This window comes from Hibiscus syriacus, unplaced genomic scaffold (assembly GCF_006381635.1).
Source record: "Hibiscus syriacus cultivar Baekdansim isolate YM2019G1 unplaced genomic scaffold, ASM638163v2 tig00113725_pilon, whole genome shotgun sequence".
NCBI classification, from domain to species: Eukaryota; Viridiplantae; Streptophyta; class Magnoliopsida; order Malvales; family Malvaceae; genus Hibiscus; species Hibiscus syriacus.
This window is the reverse complement of record NW_024063471.1, coordinates 10,468,849-10,491,726: the sequence shown is the minus strand read 5'-3', so window position 1 is coordinate 10,491,726 and position 22,878 is coordinate 10,468,849. Positions and strand designations below refer to the sequence as shown.

General features: G+C 35.2%; 1 pseudogene; it reads right to left on the bottom strand.

Moving 5' to 3' along the window:
- Positions 1 to 577: 577 nt before the first annotated feature.
- Positions 578 to 22,097, bottom strand: LOC120187436 (annotated as a pseudogene).
- Between the last annotated feature and the right edge of the window lie 781 nt (positions 22,098 to 22,878).

Sequence of the window (22,878 nt, the reverse complement as noted above, 5' to 3'; positions counted from 1 at the left end):
TTCAACTGACGTATTACTCATTGTTGTCCTCTTCTACAACTGAAGTTCTATGAACTAAAAACAACAAACTGAAAGTAATTTTACAAGAACTTTCATTGTAGCTTAATGACATCCAAAGTAATAAGAAATATGGAAAATAAAATATGTGCAAGACATAACAACTAAATTGCAGTGAAGAAAGCCATGAGAAAAATGTTGGAGAGTATTAGCACAAAAATATAACCTAGTTGAAATATGATTTTGAGGGTCTCAAGATCCTTGCATGTAGCAGATGGTGGTAGGGTGGTGCATAATTTAACCATACTTCAAAAAAACTGCCAGCCAACTAAAGTCCCTAGCTTTGTTACTCAAACTCCAACGTGTGGGATACGGGAATGCTAAAAAATTTCCAACTATTGGAGGGTCCTTGGAGGATCGTATCCTTGTATCCATATCTGGATATGAATTAGATATGGATACTTCAAGAAAAATAAAGAGTCGGAGCAACGTGGGCGCCCTAGAAATCTTGCTGGAAATAAATATGTTCAATGAGAAATAACAGAAAAAAGGTTATTGACCTAGTTTGTTTGTGCATGAGAACTATACTTGGTGCACGACATTCCACAGAAAAATAAGGCATTTGAAGAAACAAAAGATGGTCGATGAACCGTCTCAGCTTGTAGATCTACCCTTAATTGCAGTAAATCTAAAATGTTTTCAGCAACATAAGAAATTCAATTGGTTCTTCATCTTTTTTAACAATCTGCTCACAGTAAATATCAAAGCACATGTTAGAAGGTTAAAAGGTAAGAGATGATGTAAGGTGAATATACACCCGTAAAAGGAAGTGAATAGATAGCCTTATTATTGTCCCAATCTAGGAATGAAAAAAGCGATACCCTTGAATTGTAAGTATGGCTGCAATCAAAGAAAGATAAGTAAAATGATTAGTAATGATATAATGAAATGGATAAGTAATAAAATGAATAAAAAGGGAGAAAAAGTTGAATGCGAAAGTCTATTGAAGATGGTGGTGTTGGTGGCTTTTAATGGGAGATGGATGATGGAGTTGAATTTGAATGGATGATAATAGAAGATGGTGATGAAGTTTGTATCTCAAACACACCAAAGAAGAAGCTATGCTAAGGAGCACAACCTCGGCCTTCACAAACTTGCTTGAGGGATGGTAATGGTGTCTTAATCCCACTAGTTATGAAATCTAGGAATTAAAAGAATCAAATATGGAAGGAATGATGCCACAAGTATAGAAATATACTTGCTTAATCGATAAAGTTCTTAAAGAGCTTGCAAGAGAGAATTCTCACAAATGAGTTTTATATATTCAAAAGGTGTGTTACAAATGATGGCAACCTCTCAATTTATAGGAAATGAGAGGGTTGGCCGAATAGTTAGATGCATATTCGGTTAAGTACATGATTAAATGAAGGTGTATGATGCTTTGGATGAATGGGGATGTCATTTGGCCTTGTGTTGGTTAAGCTATCCCTTCATGAATGTACATGACTATTCGGCTGAAATGAAGGCGCTTCTCACTTGGCCGAATGGGTATGTGTTGTTTCACTTCGACGCCAAGTCTTGTGCATGTGCTAGGCGCGTGGGGGCTGGCCGAATGGTCATGTTACTTACTTCATACCTCTTCGTGATTTAGGCCTCCATTTGATGAGATCTCTTCACCAACGTGCACCTTGATGAAATGGCATATTCATGGACATCATCATTCATGAAAGGTCAAAATTTTTGGAAGATAACCTTTCATGTTTGAGCTAGTTCTAAGGTGAATGAGCTGGAGGTAAGCTGGCCATAGGTGAGTTGTAACATGGTGAGTGTTATGACAAATCCTTATGAAAAGTCACCTCCTGCAAAGGCACCTTTTTGTGAAAAGTTACAATTTCTGAAATTTTGACTTGACCCATATTTGAAATATTCTAAGTGGTGATGTTGATTGTAAAGCTCCACAGCAGAATTGAAGTCATCTTCTAGCTCGAATCTTCAACTTGACCCAACTGTGAGCTCACTTGTCTCATGTCAACTTTTCACCAAGGGTTCCTTATGATCTCATGAATGTCCCTATATGAGTTCCCTTACTATAGCTTTCATCATTCAACTTAAATCAGCTTCCTTAAGTGTGGCCGAATGTACCTTCAAAAGAAAAACACAAAATAAGCTAAGTATTTAAAGTAATAAATATTAAATATAAAGATGTGGGCTAAGGGTATAATAATAACTTCATGCATCACATAATAATGAATGAAATATTATCATCATAGCTATAGATGTAATATCTATATGTCATAAATGAAATATGAATAATGTATTATCATCATAATTATAGTGTAGGAAAAATAAGATAGAGAAAATCCCGTTTTGAATTTTATGAAAGGTTGGAGATGCAAGGATGAATATGATGCTGAATCGGTTCACATCAGCCCCCTCTTTTTTTAAGCGATTTGTCCTCAAATCGAAAGGTTACTTCTCCAAATTGTATGGCCATTCAATCATTGCTGGTTTTCCTTAATAGGTCATCTTTATGAAAGGATTCTTATCAAAAGTCATATCCCTTGAATCTCCATAACCTGAAAAGAGAATAAACTTTCATAAGTAAGAGAATTATTAATTATGTGTAAATGAAAATTCTGCATCATGTTCTCATGTTTTGGATAGCCAAAAGTTATGTCTTTTGAATCACAAGACATGTTGTTTTGAATGATCATTTATTTTGGCACTCCAAAAGACATATTCTTTGGTTTTCGAAAGGTCACGTCCTTTGAATGAAAATTCATAGCATCTAGCACTTGAGAAGATAATTCTCTTAAGCTTCCAGGGATCACACCTCTTGGTTCCTCCATTTGACAAATTGTGTCATTTGGAATATCCTGCAATTCAAAGAAAATTTCTTTGTTTGAATAGGCACTTGCAATGTGTCCTTTGGTGATGGACCTTGTTTCTTGTATCACTCATTGATCAGACACATCATGTTCTTTAAAAAGAATATGTAACTCTTCATCTCCACTCTTTGAATCATCATGATGGTTTATGGAGAGTCTTAACCATTGAAACTTCTTGAAATGCTTGAGTTCAATGCACCAATCAAGTTTATAACGACAAAGGATCTTTCCATCGGTAAGATAATACCATGTACATAAATCAAATTCCTGCAAAGTAAATCAAAGTTAGAATATGAGAAATTAATAACAAGATGAATGGAAAAATCAAACCAAGGTGGATGTTTAATGGGACTTGGCTGTTGAATTCTTTTCAGGATTGGCAATGCACTTGGAATGTCAACGAACACAACTCTTGGCACTTCAAGTGATGCTTCTGTTGGAACTTCAAATGACATAACCTTTGAAATATCAAGAGACATGTTTTGTGAATCACCAAAATTCATGACTATTGGTTCTTCAAAATTCACATCTTTTAGTTTTCCAAAAGCCATGATTTTTGAATCATCTCATTGAAAAGATGCGTCTCTTGAATTTCCCTGCAAAACTAAAGAAATGATAGGAGAATGAGTAAGGTTATATAAAATTTGTTCTTTACTCTCCTCTTTTGTTCCAATTTCATTCTTCTCATTTTCATCTCCAATGTTTTCTTCAACTTCGAAAAGCTTTTATTCATTTGAATTTTCCTTCAAACGTTCTCCGTCTTTAAGTTGATATTTCATTATTTCAATGCTCTTTTTCAAATGAGATTGATTTTCATTCACTCGGCTAGGAGATAATGGAGTCAAGATGACTTTTCTTTCACTGTGGATGAACGAGTACCGATTTTTAATCCATCATGGACAACCCACTTGTCAAATTGTCATGGCCTTCCCAAGAGTAAATGACTCGTATTCATAGGCACCACATCACATAGAATCTTGTCTTTGTACCTTCCAAGTGAGAACGACACAAGTACTTGATCTTCATATCTTTTTTAGTCGTTCAACCATTGCAATTCATATGGGTTGGAATGTTTGATCGTTGTAAGCCCTATATTTTCTACCATATATGCGCTTGCAATGTTTGTACAAATTCCTCCGTCGATAGCTACAAGACACTTTACCATTTACATGGCAATGAGTGTGAAATGTGTTTGTTTTTATGTTGTTCATCTTCCAATGTTTGGAAAGATGGAATATCAAAAGACATTGTTAGTAAAAAAATTAAAGAAAATTTAAAACCTTACCATAACACTCACAAAGCTCACTTGGTCACTCCAAAGAAAATTCAGATTTCACTCCACTCTCGCTTGTGTTTGCACTCGTGAATATATTTTGGCTTTTAATGTTTCTCCTTCTGATCTCACTTAGTATGCCTTTTTCCACCTATATCTCTTGTTAGGTCCTTTTAAAGAACTAACTCAAGATTACAACAAGTTCTTTCTCTCTTGTGTGCATCGACTGCAATATAGGTTCTTCTGGACATAAAAAAAGAAAAAGTGGAAAGATAAAAGAAATGGTTGAAGGAAAGGAAATGAAAAGAATGAAATGGTTTAGGAAAATGAATGAAAGCAAAGAAGGGATGGGTGACTTACAGCCCAAGAATAACACTTACTTGTACCCTTTCACGAGACACAGTAAGGTTATCTTCCTTGGTGTAGATGTGCCTCCCTAGTTGTCTTGAAATGGTAATGCACTTCCTTGGCTCTGACTTTCTTTTTGCTGGAATTTTCTTTTCTTCCTTTTGAACTTTTTTTTTTGCTCTCATTTGTTTGATGTAGGAGCTTTGATTTCATTTTGAACTTCTTTTTATTTTGTTTTTGTTTGCTGCACGCCAATGACATTTTTTGTGTGTCAAACAAACTATGCTCTGAATACTACTTGATGTAAGGTGAATCTACACCCTTCAAAGGAAGTGAATAGATAGCCTTATCGTTGTCCCCCTCTAGGAAAGAAAAAAGAGATGCCCTTGAATTGTAAGTATGCTGCAATCAAAGAAAGATAAGTAAAATGATTAGTAAGGATATAATGAAATGGTTAAGTAATAAAATGATTAAAATGGGAGAAAGAGTTGGTTGTGGAAGTCTATTGAAGATGATGTTGGTGGTGGTTTTTAATGGAAGATGGGTGATGGAAGTTGAATGGATGATAATGGAAAATGGTGATGAAGTTTGTATCTCAAACATGCCAAAGAAGAAGCTATGTTAAGGAGCACAACCCCGATCTTCACAAACTTGCTTGAGGGATGATAATGGTGTCTTAAACCCACTAGAAATGAAATCTAGGAATTAAAAGAATCAAGTATGGAAGGAATGACAAGTATAGAAATATACTTGCTTAATTGATAAATTTCTTAAAGAACTTGCAAGAGAGAACTCTCACAAATGAGTTTTATATATTCAAAAGGTGTGTTACAAATGATGGCAGCCTCTCATTTTATAGGAAATGATAGGGCTAACCTAATAATTAGATGCTCATTCGGCTAAGTACACGATTAAATGAAGGTGCATGATGCTTTGGACAAATAGTGATGTCACTTGGCCTTGTGTTGGTTCGGCTACTCCTTGAATATGCATGATTATTCGGCTGAAATGAAGGTGCATCTCCCTTGTTCAAATGGTTATGTGTTGTTTCTCTTTGGCGCCAACTCTTGTGCATGTGCTAGGAGCATGGGGGATGGTCGAATGGTCATGTTGTTTGCTTCATACCTCTTCGTGATTTAGGTATCTATTTGATAATATCTCTTCACCAACGTCCACCTTGATGAAATGTCATCTTCATGGACAACATCATTCACGAAAGGTCAAAATTATAGGAAGGTAATCTTTCATGTTTGAGCTAGTTCTAAGGTGAATGAGTTGGAGGTGAGCTAGCCATATGTGATTTGTAACATGGTGAGTGTTATGGCAGCTCCTTGTGAAAAGTCACCTCTTCGCGAAAAGGTACGATTTATGAAAATTTGACTTGACCCATATTTGAAGTATTATGAGTGGTGATGTTGATGGTGCAACTCCCCAGCTGAATCGAAGTCATCTTCTTACTCGAATCTTTACCTAAACCTAGCTATGAGCTCACTTATCTCCGAATAACTTTTCACCAAGGGTTCCTTATGCTCTCCTGAGTGTCCTATATGAGTTCTCTTGCTATAGTTTTCATCATTCATATCAAATCAGCTCCCTTAGGTGTGGCCGAATGTACCTGGAAAACAAAAACACAAAATAAGCTAAGTATTTAAAGTAAGAAATATTAAATATAAAGATGTGGGCTAAGGCTAAAATAATAACTTCATGCATCACATAATAATGAATGAAACATTATCATCATAGCTATAAATGTAATATATATATATATATAACTATGTCATAAATGAAATATGAATAATGTATTATCATCATAATTATAGTGTAGGAAAATAAGTTAGAGAAAATCCCCCTTTGAATCTTATGAAAGGTTGGAGATGCAAGGATGGATATGATGTTGAATCAGTTCACGTCAAGAGAGCTAATTTGCATCTCCTACAGCTGAGTTACAATGGAATATATTACAATCAAACAGAATGTCACTAAAGAAAGCTGACAGAAATCTTATGAATTATTTTAGAGAAGTAAACGGGTTTCCTGTATGCTATCCTCTTTAAAATAAAAAATATTACAAATTAATGAGATCTACAATTTAATCTCTTGTTTTTATATCAAAGATATTAACATTATTTGTATGCAACTTTGTTAATAATTAGTGATTTTTATAATTTATTTTACAGTAAAACCCCCGGTTCGACCCAGGAAGTGGAAGCCCAACTTGTACAGACTCTGGTCCAGCTTTTTAATGGTGATGAAAATTTCAAACATAAGTTTACTCTGGTATAAACATAACTAGAACATTTAATCTGAATATCAAGTAGAATCCCCTAAAGAACAATCTATAACATGGGTTATTATGCTTGATTGAAAATAATCTAATAAACAGCACAACTTATTTAGTTAAATTCACCATATAACCATAGATATAATATCTTCATAAAAGGATTATTTATTATAGTATGGTATTTATGACACATCTCTTGGAATCATATCTTTAAACATAAATATACAGTTTCCATTGATTAAATCTTATTTGAGATCTTAAATCAGATGCAAACATGTCATAGATATATAACATAAACCATACTTGGACATGAAAACAAGAATCAACTAATATAAAGTCCAAAACATCATAAACATTAATTCATACCTTAATAGGGGTATCATTCGGCAAACCCACTTGAGTTAGTACATCATAACCAATTTGGTTCATATCAATGTCTTCTCTATCCCACACCACACTGCCTCTATCCAACTTCAAGATTCCCTCCAGATGGAAAGACCTTCCTATCCAAAAATATAGTATCCCATATTCATTTTTGCCTAAGGCTGTAGTCGGAGAAAAAAAAATTAAAAAAGTGAATTTTGAATCTTGATCATTTTTATCAAATTTCATCATCTTCTTTATATTGGGCCAGTGGCATACTAAAGGCTGAAGTACACCAGGGCAAGCCAGAATACTTTCCCTCTATCCAGTTTGTAACAGCAGATGTGTGACCATCATGAGGAGAAGGATTTCTTGGACTTTCACAAACATTAACAAAAGCAGAGTTTGTATCACGTGAGCCAGCATCAGCTAGTCTACCTGGAGATATCTTCAAATTGGAACCTTGAATCAAAATATCCCCACCATTTCTACCACCACGCTTGGAGTCCAAGACAATTTCATTAACTGATTCACATGATAAGCTAGTAGTGTTATTTATCTGGAACACATCTTACTTGACAAGAAAACATGACCGATCATTTTTATTTATAACATTATCACTCACCACCGGTAGCTCGAGAGACTTTGACAAACTACCTCAGCGTTTATCAAGAGAAGGTAAAACCTTTTTTAGTGGTGATGACGCGGATTGATAACTTGGTTGAGTAGTGAGAATGGCATCGCCAATTTCTGAGCTATTAGATTTAGGGTGTGACGAAGTTTAGGATGAAACAAGAGACAAGTTAGACAAGTTTGATAAAATTAAAGAGACCGGAAAAGAATATGAAACAACTGAAGGTGAATCGAGAAACGATTTTAAAAGATTCTTTGAACAATTGCTGGAATCGGAAGAGATGGCATTTGGTGAGAGATAAGGAGGCGAGGAGGATGAAGATGAAGATTTCAACGACGATGATGATGCATGAACTATCATAATGGAATCTAAATAAACCTTGGAGAGAAATATCTTTATTTTCAAAACAAACTCCTTCATTACGCCAGAGGCAAACTTATGTCAGAGCATACTCTAACTACTTTCTCTTACAGAAAGGTGAGTTTTGAGTTCAATCTCGGATGAAGCAAATGGATGGACAAAACCACCCTTTATAGCCTTCCCAGAAATCTCAAAATCAATATTACATTAACCCACTTTTCTCTCACCAGGGCAAATCTTAATTGCTGATTTCGTTATCTCGACTTTATTTCTAGATTTATCCATCAATGGTAAAGGTTTTGTGTAAGTAGTGTTTAAGTTAAACTTTAAATCCTAACTTATCTCTAAAACTATCTCCTAATTTGTAGAAAAGATGACTCCTATCTTATCTAGGTCTCTAATTCATGTATATAAAAATTACATGTATCCTCTTGTGTACTATGTAATTGTTCTTTGAAAAAAATAATTTCAGAATAAAAAAACCCTGTTTACCAGAACCAAAAAACTCTGTTTACAAGGGTCGGAAAACTTTGTTTACTAGAGCCGAAAAATGTTGTTTCTACGTGGTATCAGTCGTCAGCGTCGATCCCAGCCTTGTTGCCTTGCCGTTCGTCATCTTTCCGACCAGCAGTGTGCTTTCTGTGCACTGTCGTCTTTCCAATTGTGAAATCCTTTCTAGCACCATCCTCATCGCAGCACCACAATCTTCACAGTACCGCCCCTTCGCAGCTTTGTCTCTCTTGCTACGCAACCACAACAATGTTGCTTCTGTCACAACGCTGCTCTCCTCACCGTACTGCTATTGTCTCACTGCCGGTCCAGCGCTGCCCTCATCACAGCGATAACCATTCATGTTCTGCTGTTTGGTACATGTTTCGTCGTTATTTAGTACATGTTCTACTGCTGATGGTAACTGTCCGGCCAACACTGTCTCCTCACCGCACAACCCATTCAATACTCATCCTAGTGCCGATCTCCTAAAATCTCTAATTTCCACTTATAGTAGTGTTCCCTGCTAGTTCGTGACATATCCCAAGCTCTCAATTCCTCGGCAGTCATGGCATATCTTTCTTCGTCCAACCTGCCATCCGAGGCTGAAACTTCCATTGTTCAACCGTCTCCTTCCGACTCGGTTTCCTTGTCCATTACTTTTCATCGTCTAAATGGTGAGAATTACATTGTCTTAATCCGTGCGTCTGTTCATCACTAGTCACTGGAAACAACAATATATCTGACAATATATCAGTCCCTGATCTCTCCGACCCCCAATACGACACTTGGCTTATCGAGAACACCATAATTATGTCTTAGCTCCTCAACTTTATGCTGCTTGACATTAGCGCGAACTTCATGCTCTACATAACCGCCTCAAAATCTGGAACGCTACCAAGGAGACGTACTTCAATCAGGAAAACTCGTCCGCTCTGTTTTCCATTGAATGCCAAATCAATGACTTGAAGCAGGTCGATCTCACTGTTACCCAATACTTCACTTAGCTGTCTCGCTTATAGCAGTAAATTGATTTGTTTGAGTTTCCCGATTGGAAGACGGTGCAGATGGCAAACTCTACAAAGGGCTACTTGAAAAACAACATATTTTTCAATTCCTATTGGGACTATCCATCTCTCTTGATGATTTATATGACCAGATTCTGGGCATTAGGCCTCTTCTGTCTCTTCACGTGGTGTTATCTAAAGTTCGCCGCGAAGAAAGCTGCCGCTCTCTGATGTTTCCTCTACCTGTTAAATGTTCTGCCTTAAATACCCATTCATCTAGTGACACCCGTGTTAAGAAAGGTTGTCCCTGGTGCGATCACTATCGGAAACCTGGTCATGTTTGTGATAAATGTTGGATGCTCTATGGTCATCCAACCAAGTGGACTCCATCTAAATCCTCCTCGCGTCAATCTCACGGCAACTCTACTATAACGACATTGGAAGGTGGTTCCTTTTCTCGTAACAGTTAGACGATCTACGAACATATGTTTGGTCATTTACATATGCCTCTTGCTACTGAGTCTAAGTCTGCCTGCACTATTAGTGAAGGTAGTTCTCCTTTTACCTTCTTATCCCCTTCACCAGGGTGTGTCTCTTGGATTGTTGATTCCGAAACAAGTGATCATATGATGGGAAACTTCAATTTATTTTCCACATTTCTTAAAAATGGTATCTCATGCAATGTTTGTAGTGTTGATGGCTCCCTATCACCGGTTAAGCGCAGTGGCTCAGTTGGTATTAAAAGCCACATTACTCTATCTAATGTTCTATTTGTTCAAAGTTTGACTTGCAGATTTTATTTCGATTAGCAAATTATCTACGGATTTGGGTTGTACTTCTCATTTTACTTGTGATTATTGTGAATTTCAAGATTTGTCCTCGGGAATGATGATTGGCAATGTTAGGCGTCGTGGTAGACTCTACATCCTTGACACTCCTCCTTATAATCTCGTTCCCAACCACTCACCTACACCATTTATCTCTTTTTTTGTTTCAGTTTCTCCCACAGATATGGCTACCGACATTGTGTTATGGAATTTTAGGTTAGGTTACCCAAGTTTTTCTTATCTTGCAAAATTGTTTCCCAGATTATTTATCAATAAAAATACCGTATCATTTTCTTGTGACATTCGCTCTTTTGCAAAACACATTTGGAGTTCTTATCCTACTTCTCCCTCTCGCTCACCTAAACCTTTTTCCTTAATTTATAACAACATTTGGGGACCTTCACAGGTTACGAATTTACATGGAATTCGTTGGTTTATTACTTTTATTGATGACCACTCTTGTACTACTTGGACCTTTCTTATTAAGGACAAATCTGAATCTTGTACCATCTTCAAAAGATTCCACAAAATGGTTAAAACACAATTTGAAAGTTCCATTGGCATCCTTAAATCTGATAATGGTGGGGAATACCACTTTTAGTTGTTGGGATCTTTCTTCCAGGAAAACGAAATAGTCCACCTCACTTCCTGTGTCAACACTCCATAACAAAATGGGGTCGTCGAACTTAAAAATCATCAACTTATTAAGGTAACTCGAGTACACTTTTTTCTTCTAATGTTCCAAAATACCTTTGGGGTGACGCTCTCTTAACAACTACTTTTCCAATCAATCGTTTGCCTAGTAAGATTCTTGCCTTTAAGTGTCCATGGGATATCATTTCCACTAAATTCCCTCACTTCAAACCTTTTACCTCTTCTGTTCCTCTTCGTGTCTTTGGTTGTACTGCCTTTGTCCATGACCACAATCCTCATAAATCTAAACTTGATACTCAGGAAATTCGGTGTGTCTTTGTTGGTTATTCATCCCATCAAAAAGGTTATCGTTGATACTCTCATTCTACAAAAATGTTCTTCACATTTATAGATGTCACTTTTCAAGAACATTAACCATTCTTAAAAAAAACGAAATCCATGGGGATAGTGAGTCTGAATTTTAATTTTTTACCGATTATTATTGAGTTACCCATCAGTCCATACTATACTGAAAAAACTAACACTCCACAACCTCCTAACACCAACATCTAATAATGAAAACCAGTCCATTAATCCCATCAACTCTCATGAAACACCTAGACCATCTACTGATATTCTCATCTAAAAAAGACGACCCAAACAAGCCTACCTTCCACACATCAGCCAATGCATTGTCAAGAGCCAAAACTGGGTTTAAATCTATCGACATACAACGGAGATAGTGACCAAAGTAAGTTGGATATGGTAATTGATACTAGCGAGTTACCAATTTCTCAAAGAAAGGGAGTTAAACGATGTACAACTCATCCTATTAGTTAATTTGTTGCTTATGAGAAACTAATGTCTGGTTTTAAGACTTTCATAGCTCATGTTGATCATATTCACATTCCAGAGACCATAGAGGAGGCATTAAAAGGTCCAGAGTGGAAAAAGGCAGTTGAAGAAGAAATTTTAGATCTAGAGGACAATAAAACCTGGGTCATTTTTGATCTACCTAAAGACAAGAAACTAGTCGGCTGCAAATGGGTCTTTACTGTGAAATTCAAGACAAATGGAAAAATTGAGAGATATATGGCTAGACTTATGGCAAAAGGGTTCACTCAAACTTATGGAGTTGACTATTAGAAGACTTTTGCTCCAGTTGCAAAACTCAACACTGTTCAAGTTCTATTATCCGTGGCAGTGAACAAGGATTGGATACCTCACCAACTAGACATAAAAACCAGTGAACAAGGATTGGATACCTCACCAACTAGACATAAAAAATGCATTTCTTAATGGCAATCTTGAAGAAGAGGTCTATATACAAGTTCCACCAAGAATTCATTCTGGAAATAATCGGGTATGTAAATTACTGAAATCCTTATATGGTCTAAAACAATCACATCGTGCTTGGTTTGATAGATTCACGAAGGTAATGTTACAAGACAACTACAAATAGTGTCAATCCGATCACACTCTGTAAAAACTACTCTTGATAAGAAGAAGTCGATATTGATTGTCTATGTTGATGATATCATTATCACGGGTGATGACTTGGTAGAAATTGAGATGTTGAAGACATTACTAGCAAAAGAGTTTGAAACCAAAGATTTGGGAACTCTGAGATATTTCCCAGGCATGGAGGTAGTGAGATCACGAGAAGGAATTGTCACAAATCAAAGAAAGTATATTATAGACTTACTTTCTAAAACTGGAATGACTAATTATTATCCCTCAGAAACTCTTATGGAAGTTAACTTAAAATTGAGTAAAGATGGAAACCCGATAAACACGTAACATTATCAGAGGCTAGTTGGTAAACTCATTTATCTATCTCTAACTAGACCGGACATTGCTTTCCTGTTAGCATTGTTAGTCAATACATGAATGATCTAAGAGAGAACATCTGGAAGTAGTTAATCAAATCTTAAGATATCTAAAGATAACACCAGAACATGGGGTGATTTTTAGAAAACATGAAGACAAAATAATTAATATCTTCTTAGATTCAAGCTGGGATGGAGAATTAATAGATAGAAGGTCAACCACGGGATACTGCTCATTTATGTGGGAAACCTAGTGACATGGAGAAGCAAGAAACAATCAGTAGTCTCCAGAAGCAGTGCAAAAGTAGAATATAGGGCGATAACACTCTGAATGTGTGAAGGAATTTGGCTACAAAGACTCTTAACTGAACTAAAGATGTGCGAAAACAACAATTTTGAACTTCAGAGTGATAGTAAATCTGCGATAAGCATTGGAAAGAATCTAGTGCACCATGTTAGAACAAAACATGTGGAAATGACAACACTATTGCAGAAAAAATAAATGGCAGAACTGTGAAACTAAACTACGTCCCTTCACAAAACCAGCTAGCAGATGCATTGACCAAGGCACTTCCAATGATTACCTTTGACAATATTACATCTAAGTGGGGTCTTCACAATATTTACTCCTCAACTTGAGGCGGAGTGTAAGTAGTGTTTATGTTAAACTCTAAATCCAAACTTATGTCTAAAACTATCTCCTAATTTGTATAAAAGATGACTCCTATCTTATCTAGGTCTCTAATTCATGTATATAAAAATCCAGTGTATCCTCTTGTGTAATATAAAATTGTTCTTTGAATAAAAATAATTTCAGAATAAAAAAACCCTATTTAACATAATCAAAAAACTCTGTTTACTAGAGCCGGAAAACATTGTTTCTACAGTTTGAAAACTCATCCAAAAAATAAGCAGTTCTTCTCCTTGTTTTATAACTATTATTGGTCACTACACTCTCTCATACCGAACACTCTGACAAACAACACCTCTTGTATCCCTTTCCATGATAGATTCACAGTTTCCATGATAGATTCATAGTTTTTACCAATCCAAATACATATTTCAGAAGGTATATGAACAATAAATGCACCTCGAGAATACAGACCATAAGGAGATGGATTATTAAGCATTTTTAGGGACTAGGTGCAAAAGTTTATAAGGAGAGTGAGGTGTAATTCTATACAACCTCAATAAGGAACTGGGGTTCAACGAGAATGCATGGACCCTTCTTGGACACTGTAACAACAGGTAAGCGAAACCCATAATAGGATCAGCAATTCCTCTAGCAGCTTTTACATACTTAAAAGCATCATCAAAACTCTGTCCCTCTCCACCCAGTTATGCTATCACCAATTATATGGACCTCGATACGCCCTGGTAGAAATGAACAAAAACTCTTCCACCCAGTTCCCGAACATCTTCGAAATAATAAAAAAAATCATAAAGTATGCTAATAATATCCTCTGATTGATTATCTTGCAACCACAAAGTTCTATACACAAAAGCAATTCCTCTAGTAATACCATTCTTTTTTAGAATTTTCCTGTCTTTTGCAACAACATCTCCAGTGAGATAAATATGTTATGCCACTTTTGAGCATTCTTTATCGAAGAAAGCAATCTTATCCCTCTATAGAAGCCCACCATCCTTATCATTATTCCATTGAATTGATGATAAATCAAGCTTTAACCTCTCAGCACTCCTGTTCCCACTTGGGGTTGGTGTTAGAGTATGCCCATAATAATACTTGACTAGGAATCTTTTAATAATAAAAATTATGTCATTACATGGACTTTATTATCTTCCAGTTTATGTTAAACACATATATATAACTAAAAATAATAGCGACAATGCCTTTATTCAATAAAATCAGTAAATAAAAGTATTATTACAATCATCATATGATTGGTCTTTGGACATACTCTAACAATCTCCAACTAGCACTAAGACCAATCACTCACATATCTAAAATCGAGTGACTCAGTGTGACGATCATGCCTCTGCTGTGTAAGAGGCTTTGTCAAGGGATCAACAATTTTGTCATCCGTGTGTACTCTATATATTTCCACACCTCCTCGATCAATGATCTCTCGAATGAGATGAAAGCACCTAAGAATATGTTTGGATTGTTGATGAGATCTGGGTTCCTTCGCTTGTGCAATGGCTCCATTATTGTCACAACGAAGTTCTACAGCATCTGATATGCTAGGAACAACCCCTAATTCCATTATAAATTTCTTGATCCAAACAGCCTCTTTTGCTGCTTCACTGGCTGCAATGTATTCAACCTCTGTTGTAGAATCAGCTACTGCGTCTTGCTTTGAACTTTTCCATATCACAACACCTCAATTAAGACAAAACATAAAACCTGATTGCGATCGTGAGTCATCCTTATCAGTTTGGAAGCTGGCATCAGTATAATCTTTTATACAAAGCTCTTCTTCCCCTCTATAGACAAAAAAATTATCCTTAGTTCTTCTTAAGTACTTAATGATATTTTTAACAGTAACCCAATGATTTTCACCAGGGTTCGCTTGATACCGACTCGTCATGCTTAAAGCATACGATACATATGGTCGAGTACATATCATGGAATACATGATAGAACAATAGCCGAAGCATATGGAATCTTATTCATCCGTTCTCTTTCTTGTGGAGTTGAAGGACACATTTCCTTCGAAAGAGAAATGCCATGTCTCATAGGCAAAAATCCTTTCTTGGATTCTTCCATACTGAATCTTTTCAACACTTTGTCTATATATGTACTTTGACTTAGACCTAAAAGTCATCTTGATTTATCTCTATAGATCTTAACTCCTAAGATATATGCTGCCTCACCCAAATATTTCATAGAAAACAACTACTTAACCAAGTCTTAACAGACTGTAAAGTATGTATATCATTTCCTATGATGAGTATGTCATCTACATACAAGATTAAAAAAGCAACAATGCTCCCACTAGCCTTCTTATAAACACAAGGCTCATCTTCATTTATGATAAAACCAAACTCTTTGATTGCATCATTGAAATGAAGATTCCAGCTTCGAGATGCTTGCTTTAATCGATAAATAGACCTCTGTAGCTTACAAACCTTTCCAGTATTTCCTGGAAAGACAAAACCTTATGGTTGTGTCATATACACATCCTCTTCAAGTTTTCCATTAAGGAATGTGGTTTTGACATTCATTTGCTAGATTTTATAATCATGGAATGCAACTATTGCGAGCAAGATCCGGATGGACTTAAACATAGCTATAGGGGAGAATGTTTCGTCATAGTATACACCATGAACTTGTCGAAAACCTTTAGCGACTAATCACCCCTTGTATGTTTGTACATTACCATCTATGTCAATTTTTTTCTTGAAAACCCATTTACACCCTATAGGTTTGACCCCTTCAGGTGGTTCAACCAAAGTCCATACTTGGTTTACTGACATGGAGTCCATCTCAGATCTCATGGCTTCAAGCCATTTCTCAGAGTCTGGGCTAGACACTACCTATTGATAAGTCATGGGCTCAGCTTGATCCATCAGAAAAATATCTCCATGTGTCGTAACAATAAATCTAAATCTCTCAGGTGCACGATGTTCTCTTTTGGATCTACGCAGTGATTGTGTTTCTAAATCTGTTGAATGCTCCTCAACAACTTGTGAAACATGCTCAACTTCAGGTTCATTTATCTGTTGCTCTTGAACTTCTCCAAGTTCAATATTTCTACCCTTCCCTTTCTTTGAGAGAAATTCTCTTTCGAGAAAAACTCCTGTTTGAGAAACAAACACTTTGTTCTCGCTAGAGTTGAAGAAATAGTATCCCTTAGTTTCTTTATGATATCCAAAAAATATACACTTATGAGATTTAGGTTCGAGCTTTGTAGACATTTGATGTTTTATATAAGCTTCACAACCCTAAATTTTCATAAAAGACATATTGGGACGTTTCCTAGTCCATATCTCGTATGGTGTCTTTTGAACCGATTTAGATAGATATCGGTTGTTTCAAGTGCATGTCCCCAAAAAGAAGTCGAAAGATCACTATGACTCATCATCGATCGAACCATGTCTAACAATGTTCAATTTCTTCTTTTAGAAACTCCATTCCACTGTGATGTACCAGGTGGTGTAAGTTTTGAGACAATCCCACATTCTTTTAGGAGTTCATCAAACTCTATGCTTAAGTATTCTCCACCTCGATCTGATCGAAGTGCCTTAATACTCTTGCCTAATGATTTTGTACTTCATTTTTAAATTCCTTAAACTTTTCAAGGGCTTCAGATTTATGGCGCATAAGATAAATATACCCATACCGACTGAAGTCATCGGTAAAAGTAATTAAGTAATAGAATCCACCTCTGGCTTGTGTATTCATTAGTCCACATACATCACTATGTATTAACCCCAATAAATCAGTTGCTCGCTCACCTTTACTATTAAAAGGATCTTTAGTCATTTTTCCCAACAAGCAAGATTCGCATACATCATATTGTTCGAAAACAAATGAATATAAGAATCCATCTTTATGGAGTTTTGATATACGTTTCTTGCTTATGTGGCCTAAACGACAATGCCAAAGATAAGTTTGATTCGAGTCATTTGTTTTTGATCTCCTAGTATTTATGTTATAAATGTTGTTTTCTTGATCCAAAATATAGAGCCCATTAACCAATTGTGCGGAACCATAAAAAACAATATCGAGATAAAAAGAACAACAATTATTTTTAATAATAATCTCAAAACCAATCTTGTCCAACAAGAATAGAAATAATGTTCTTAGTCAAACTAGGCACATAATAACAATCCTCTAAATTTAAATCAAGTCCACTGGGCAAAGATAAAACATATGTCCCTATAGCTAATGCAATAACACTTGCTCCATTTCTCACTCGTAGGTCCACATCTCCTTTAGCCAGATTTCTTCTCTTTTGCAGTCCCTGTACAGAAGTACAAATATGAGAACCATAACCGGTATCTAATACCCAAGAAGTAGATGTTGACAAATTAACATCAATAACATAAATACCTGAAACAAACGTTCCGTTTGTTTTTTCCTTCTTGACCTCTTCAAGGTAAACAGGGCAGTTTCTCTTCCAGTTTCCGGTCTTATCGCAATGGAAACATTTTTCCTTCTTTGCTAACTCCCCCTTTGGGTTTCACTGCATTTTCCCTTTTGGCTTGGTCTTACTATTACCCTTAGACTTTGCCACTACCTTTTGCTTTCCCTTTCCTTTGTCCTTGTTGACCATTAGAATGGGCTTAGGTCCAACCTTTTTCATGTTACTTTTAGCAGTTCGTAACATGCCAAGTAACTGTGTAAAAGTCTTGTTAATTTTATTCATGTTGAAATTAAGGACAAATTGGCTAAATCTATCTGGGAACGATTGTAGGATAACATCGGTAGCCAATTCATCTTTGAGAGGAAATCCCAACTTTTCCAATGTTTGGATGTAGCCCATCATCTTGATGACATGAGCTCCTACAGGAGTTCCCTCTGCCATTTTGCATTGAAATAGAGCTTTAGAGGTCTCATATCTCTCTCTTGACATTCTTGCCCTTCATATATTTCTTTGAGATTTTGAATCATCTCATATGCAATAATGTCCTCATGTTGCTTCTGAAGCTCAGGAGTCATGGTGGCAAGCATTAGACATCCAACATCTAACATATCATCCATATTCTTCTTAAATTTGCCTTTGTCAGCTTTTGAAGCATTAGCTGTCGGTTTATCAGGAACATGTTCCTCAATGACATATTCATTCCTATCCTGTTTGAGAACAATTCTCAAATTACGAAACCAGTCAAGGAAGTTTATGCCATTAAGTTTATCCTTCTCAAGGAGTGATCGCAGTGATAAAGTGTTATTTGCCATTAAATCTACAACAATGGAAATATTAAAGTAAGTGAATTTACCGAATTAAAATTTATAAATAGGACTTTATTTACAAATTACTCCCACTATTTAATTCAAAATTAAAAACCCTCTCTGTTTTAATTTCAAAAAAATTCAACGAAAATTTTTCTAGTGGGTGAGGATCCATAATACATCAATTTCCTAAATCAGCTTTGGCTTTTCTTTTAGGATAGTGATTATTTAGGTAAGTAACACTTTACTAGTTACATCTTATGTAACTCCTCATTTTGGTGAACAACCTTTGTTCAAGTCATCTTATGACTTATCCAAATATTTAACCTCCAGGTTTCTAATCCTATTAGAATAACCTGGCTAAGTTATTATAAAGAGGGATTTGCGTAATTATCTCATCATTATTCGTTTTAATATTAGGCCCTTACTGATCTCATCAATATTTATTCTTATTTTATCATTTGATGCATTGCATACATAACAAATATAACAATAAATAAAATGCAATGGTTATAGCCCAAAACAATGAATAAGGTGGCCCATCCCAAGCTAATGGGAGAACCAAGAACCCTATAGCCTGAGACTGCTCTCTAGGCATCTTCTCACCATTTTTCTGCTCCTTGTGAATCTTCATAGGTTTACAATTTTAAAAGAAACTCGTTTTACCTACGAGGGTGTAAGATGAGAAGAGAAATACAACAGAGATATAGAAAGGCATGACTCGCAGACTGTATTTCAAAATAAACCATTGTAAATTGAACAAGGGCTATAACCATGCATATCAAACACCGTGCAAAACAAACATATCATATATATATACACGTTGTTACGCCTTTGTTAAAAAAATTAATGTGGGCGTTCAATTTGTACTGCTGATGAGGGGTTTAGGGGAAAAAAGTACTTCTGTTTCCATGGAAAAACTTCACGATTTGATAACAATTATCAACAGAATCGTGTTTTTGGGATTTTCAATTCCGAAGGTTTTCTGCATCGAAACAACCATTGTTCCACTGCCAAACGCGATCTGCTATCGCACTCCCATAGATCATCCAGCAACAAATCGATTGAAAAACATATTAACAAATTAACATATTAATCGTTGTGGGTATCGATTCGAACAATGATATCAACATATTTACCAATCATATGATGACTGTAATAATACTTTTATTTACTGATTTTATTGAATAAAGGCATTACTGCTATTATTTTCAGTTATATATATGTGTTTAACATAAACTGGAAGATAATAAAGTCCATGTAATGACATAATTGTTATTATTAAAAGATCCCTAGTCAAGTGTTATTACGAGCATGAACAATAATAATACGCTTAAGACTAACATGTTATTGATTGATGACAATGAGTTGTCATTGACATAGAGATGTCAGAATTAATACATGATTATATTGTTAGAGAACAGTGTATTGGATTGACCCACTATGAATATATGTCTTGGATTATTATGTGACAATCATAACATTGCTCCTGGTGATAACTATATGTATGATCCTCAAACTTGAGATAAATACTATCCCAACATATATTGTTGTATGTTTTGATGCAGTTAAACAAGCTTCGTAACTGGTTGCTCTATAAAGAATGTTATTGAATATATCTCAATATATGTAGTGGGTATGTATGATTAAGATAGGATTTGTCATTCCTACATAATAGGAAATATATCACAAGCCACTTGATTGAGTAAGACAAGAAATGCATGGCCATGCTCGAATAAGTTGATATGAGATATCACAAACTATTCGTTAATTAAAGTCTACTCTATATATCAAGAAACAATAGATGGGGCTATACAAGTGTGACTATTCCAAGACTTGTGCATATTCTAGATATAAATGACATAAGGATGTAATACATAAAAGAGTTAATCACCAAGATGATAAGTCGAATCATAATTTCTTGTAACTTAGGTGACAATGATATATTGCTAGATGTCACTCATTGCATGTAATTTTAGAATTGTTCTAATAATTACTACTAACGTTACAAGAACCTACAGGGTCACACCCTAGGATTGAAATGAGCAAAGATGTACAATTTATTGTACGTTACTAAAATATATCTAAAATTAAGATATGTATATTTGATATACATATGAATTTAATTATCACGAATATATTAAATAAGCATTAAAGGAATGTAATTTATATTACAACTCTTTTAATTGATATATATATATATAATTCGAAATAATTAAATAAATGTTTTAAGTAAACATTAAAGATTGCAATTCTGATTATAAGTCTTTAATGTATATTTAAGTTGAATTAATTAAATAATATTTTATTTATTAATTTAAAATAACTTTAAAAACCCTAAGATGTTAGGGTAATGCATATAAAAGGGTGTGTTAGGTCTAGTAGCCGTTTGGCAACACACACACATAACATTCAGCCGTTTTCTCTCAAAAGAGTTTTGGGAAAACAAAGATTGCTCTTAATCAGGTGAACTAAGTAGAGGCCGAGACGTGATTTCATGGAGGCTTATGATTCGAACCGATCTACACCACCAATATTCAGCGTTGTCCTTGCTGTTTTCAAGGAACCCACTATAAGTATTCGCATCTCTTCCTCCCGATTTTAGTTTTTCGTACTTGGATCGCTGGTGAGACCGTTGAGTTTTGTTTCCGCTGCGCCATGGGGGTGCGCCGTTGGTTTTAACAGTTGGCGGTTGCAGTCACTCACCAAGATTATCAGAACCAACTTTTGGCTATTCATGATTCATCCAAACTCCTCTGTGCAATTGACAGTGGCTGAAAAGGAGGCAAACACGACCTCGCCTTAAAATTCTGTCACGAGTATGGAGTTAAAGGAGGAGGATGACACCAGCGAGTTCTTCCATTATTAGTACCATCATTAACATTAGGACCTTCTCCTAGCTCTTTGTCAACTGTTAATGGAATTTAACCACTCGACCTGGAAGAAGACCATGAAACCGAAGGCCAAAACATTTTCAGTGAGCCGAAAAGCTGGCATGATGAGGCCATAAGACTAGCAGGAACATCCTCTTTGCCCACCATTTCCTCTTTACAATGACCTTTAGTAATATCGCAAAAGAAATAAAAAAATCCAAGAAAGCTCCCAACTCTTTATCCACAATGCTGCCATCATTACATATACCATAATAACCTCATCAAACAAATATGACCCAAATCCAAAAACTTAATAAAAACCCTAATGTTCCACTATTTTCACCATGCCCACTCTCAATACTTCAATAACAATCGAAGGCAAAATATAGAACCCTAGAAGAAGAAAGAAAGCTTGGAAATTTAAAAAAGAATAGAAAAAACTTCCTTGAAATGACGAGTGGAGATAGCAGAAGTATCCTAAATATAAAGAAATCAAAAACTCATGTAGCTCAATCATGAAAAACAAGTCACTGCAAACACAAAGATTAAAGAGTAAATTGAAATCCAATATTCAAATATAGAGTAATAGAAAGAAAGATAAATAAATAAACAATGAGTTCAATAGAAAGTTCAATTAAAAAATGGGAGACCCAATCTATAAATCTATCTGGGCAACTTTAGAAAAAAAATTAATCATTTTTTCTCAAAGAAAAATTAAGCATGAAAGAAGGGCATAAGAGAAACGATAAAAAAAGAGATATTTGAGTCTTATAGGGTAGTGAGAAGACGATGAAGAAGCCATGGAAAGAGTAGAGTTAGAGAGAGGGAGCGCGAGGGGCGGGGGAAGAAAAATTGAAAAGTGGAAAGGATGAGTGATGAAAAGAATGATAGCAGTCTTTTTCAATGATTTTCTTTTTCTTTATTTTATTAGATCTGATAAAAAACACTTTTTATTTGTGAAGAAATAACTAAATAAGTATAAAATTTATATTAAAATAATTACCATTAATATACCACATACTCAAATTTTTTAAAAAAATATTAGAAGATAATTAAAATTAGAAACATTTTATAGTCAACGTCGCATAGTAAAATATATCTCTGATATGATACACCAAAATATATCATTAATTAATTTTTTTTATTAAATAAATATTAAAAGATTCGAAAACTACTTTATGATTAATTTATTTTAATAATTCAATTGTAATTGTAA